Raw genomic sequence first — 3890 nt, forward strand, 5'->3', positions numbered from 1 at the left:
CCCCCTCCCAGCTTCTTGTGCACCTCCAGCCTTCTCAGTCGGTAGACCATGGAAAACTAAATGTCCTTGGCTAGTGTAAGTACTACCTAGCAACAACTAAAACATCGGTGCGTTATCAACTTTGTTCTCATCCTAAATCCAAAACACAGCACTGTACCAGCTACTAGAAAGGAAATTAACTCTATCCCTGCCGAAACCAGGACAGTACATGATGGGGGGACGTACACAAAATATTTCCTTGAGAACCTGCCATAAAATATCAGAAATATGTTAGACGTGGATAAGCGCCTGTTAGATGAAGGGTTGGTTTTGAAGAACAAGTGTTGGACTCTCTTTTCTTTGATAGCTTTCAGGAGAGCAATATCCAAAACACCCTCCAACCTGCATGGAGGATGCTCAAGTACTCCAGGATCCTGGGCAGGGCTCGGACAGCCTTTGTGCAAACGACAACCAACTCGACAGAGCGCAGAAGAGCTCCCCAAGGCAGTGCTGAGGTGCATGGCCACCGGCAGCATGGCTGCTGCAACATGCCCCTGCCCTCCCTCAGCCACCTGGCTGGCTCCCATCCAGCAAAGCATCCGGCCCCAACGGCAGCCATGCTCTGCCCCCTTGGCCTCCATCACAGCGGTCCCCAGGATGGCATGACATACCCCAAGGCTGCATGATGGCACAGGGGACCGAATCCCTATGGATCACCCTGAAAAGTCCCGTCACAGATGCAGACATGGGCCCAGGTCCAGATCCTGCATTTCTCATTGCCCGGCTCTGAGCAATCTGCTTGCAACAGCAGAGTGGCGCAGGACTGAGCTGCCCCGCATGGCGAGGAGAGTGGTGAAGGTGGATGGGGCTGGCCCAGCTGGATCCTGCTGTACTGGGACTGCCTCCAAGCCTGTGAGAGGCTTGCCAACCCTGTCCCCTCCAGCCACCTGCTCATGTGCCCCAAACTCAGCTCCCCAGCAGCTCGGACACACAGGGACAGGTGAGGTCCCTCAGCCCAACGCCAGCCACCCCCCAGCTCTACGGAGGGGCTGGGGGCACATTTCTTTAGCACACACAGCAGCCCCACAGCCATAGTGATGGGCTCAGCTCCTCAGGCCTTGCTGCCCCTCGTTGGGGAAATGAGCCCTGCTGCAGCATCCCACCTCCAGGCTGGTCCCCAAATGGACCAGACACACCCCAAGGAGCACCCAGAGGAACCGGTGTGCCCTAACTGCAGCTCCCAAGGAGCACCCAGATGAGCCAGTGTGACCCTCCAGGATCAGCAAAGGACCCAGTACTGGGCTGAAACACAGCTCAGAGAGGTCACTGAGGATGCTCTCCCCCCCCACATGGTATTTTGGGGACTGTTGACTGAGCAGTTGCATCTGGCACAGCCCTAGAGAGAGGTGCCAGGTCACCTCAGAGCAGGAAGAGAGAAGAGGTGACCTCTGCGCCTGGCTGCTCGGGGCAGGGGAGGGCTAGCCCCATGGCGGCTGCGAGGCCACCCCAGCCTCACCAGCTGGCTGCCCTTGGCTGGTCCTGCAGCACAGAGCATCCCTCCACAGCCACTGCACGCAATGCCTGCCCCACGCCACACCAACAGCAGGTGTATTTTTAGCCTGGAAAAGTGCCACAAAATCATAGAGTGACATTAGCCAGAGCTGGGACCAACGTCTCGGTTCACCTTGCAATCTCCTCCAGGTCACCCTGCCCGGCTCAGTGAGGCACTGGGTCCCGCTGGCACTGCTGCATAAGCACCAAGCACCCACTGGGCTCCCCAGCACCACTGCCATTCTGTCCCCTCCTCCCATGCCACGGTGCCACCTTCCCCTAGGAGCAGCCCCAAATCCCCCCAGCACCCCATGACCTTCCTGGGCCACTGGAGGGGATGTCCTGCCCTGTCCCGCTGGCGACTACACCTGAACCCAGTGCCTGCTTGCCCTACTGAGATGCGGTGGGGGTTCGGGCTCTCTGCCCATGCTCTGGTGCCAGTGGGGCCCCAGTCTCCCCACCAAAGCACCACCACAGTTATTCATCCCTTAGCCATGCATTTATTGCCCTGAGATGATTTTTGCTCCTGCTGGGAAAGGAAAGCACCCACAGCCCATTATACAGCTTCTCCAGGGAAAGACGGGACCAGCACAACACTGGGGAACCAAACGAATGTGCCATTAAATGAGAATGAAGTGCCCAAGCTGGGTGCACGCTGGGTGGTCAGGGAGACCCACAGGCTGGCAGCAATGCACAGCCACCCTCAAGAATGTGTTTTCCCTGCCATTAATTTCACACCCGATTAGATGTCTCAAAATGCTTGCTGTGGGGAAGCCTACCACTGTGTCCACTCTGGGGCGGAGAGGCTGTCCTCTCCCTGAATGCAGGCACGCGGGGTTTTCCTATTTGTTTTGCTGCTTTCCTTAGAAACAGTGATGAGACTGTGTCTGCTTTCCCTTGCTTTCACTGGTTGGAGGATTAAAAAATGGAAAGGGGAGCTGGCATAGTCCTAAACTGGAGGCACAGAGGCCTTGAATCTTTCACAAGGAGCACTTTGCTCCCCAGTGCTCATTAAGCATTTAAGCAATTGGTACAGAGCAGAAGCGCACAGCAGCATTTGCGTGCCAGCTAGCTGGTAGAGCCCTCTGCACTCAGCATCTCTGTTTCACTCCTTGGTTTCTGCAAAAAAAATCCCAGTCCTAGAGCAAAAGAGAGAGGAGGATGTCCAGAGCCAGCTGGGTTGGCTGGGAGCCTTGGGAGAGGGGAAGGAAGGCAGGAGGGAATTAGGAGACAGGGGATGGAGGTGCCTGCTGTGTGATACACCCTAATTAAAATAAGCGGAGTCTCCTAGAGCATCTGCCTCTGCCCCTGATTAATCGCAGAGTCATTATCCTATCTTAGGCAGGAGGCTAGCCCGCGTGCCAGCCCCTCAGTGGGGCTGGGGTTGCGAGATGCAGAGCACACGACACCTCCTAAAACAGGAGCTGCCTCTAAGCTGCTATCACACACACCCGCCTCGCCCCTCGCCCTCCGAGTCTGCTGGAAGGGAACTGGAGCAAGTTGCTTAAAGCCTACCACAAACCTGTGCCCACCTGAAGCTTCTGCCCCTCCTGGTGCTGCAGGTTCTCTTGGCTCCGGGGCAAAGGCAAAGCTCCGAGCTGACTCTGAAGGACAGACCAAGGAGCAGCATGGGCAGCAGCATCCCAGCCCCTGGCCCCCCGAGCGGGGCTGCTGGCGAGGGAGCCCAGGGAGGCTTTGTGGCTTTACATGAAGAGCAAAGGGTGCTCTTTCACCTGCTGCCCTCCCTCCCACTCCCCCCCCCTGCAACATGAACAGCACAAAATTGATCTTACAGGCAACTGTTCATCCCAAAATCGAGCTTAAGCACCTCTCAAGCTTTTCTCTGCAAAAAAAAACAAACCTGTTTTCAAGGGGTTGAATCACTCAGCCACTCGAAATTGTGTTGTCTGCAAATGCACTACAGGGTTTATCAGGCGGGATTAAATATATAGATGTGGCAATGCAGGGGGCTGAGCAGCAGAGAAGGGTCAGGATCCAAGTGGCGTGGATTGGCACAGCCCTCCTCCAGGCTCTGGATCCAGGCAGATTTGTGGCGGGTAGGAATCCAGCCCCAGACAACAGTTTGACGAGGGCTCAGAGATAGCAGAGGGAAAGGGAAAAAAAGATATTACATTTTCCTCCCTGTCTTAGCAACCCCAGCCTCTGCTGCCTGCATCTCTCCTATTAGCAGAGCCTGGCACCATGACAGGGACGGCTTCAGGGCAGGGACAGGGGGAATCCCCAGAGAGGGCCATGCCAGTGCCAGCCCTGGGGACTGCAACAGGCTGACAGCCACTGCCCACACTCCGGGTCATAGTGTGGTCCTTCCCCCCCCCCCCCCCCCCCCCGCCCCCAGCGGG

This window comes from Aptenodytes forsteri, unplaced genomic scaffold (assembly GCF_000699145.1).
Source record: "Aptenodytes forsteri isolate BGI_AS27 unplaced genomic scaffold, ASM69914v1 Scaffold888, whole genome shotgun sequence".
Taxonomy (NCBI): Eukaryota; Metazoa; Chordata; class Aves; order Sphenisciformes; family Spheniscidae; genus Aptenodytes; species Aptenodytes forsteri.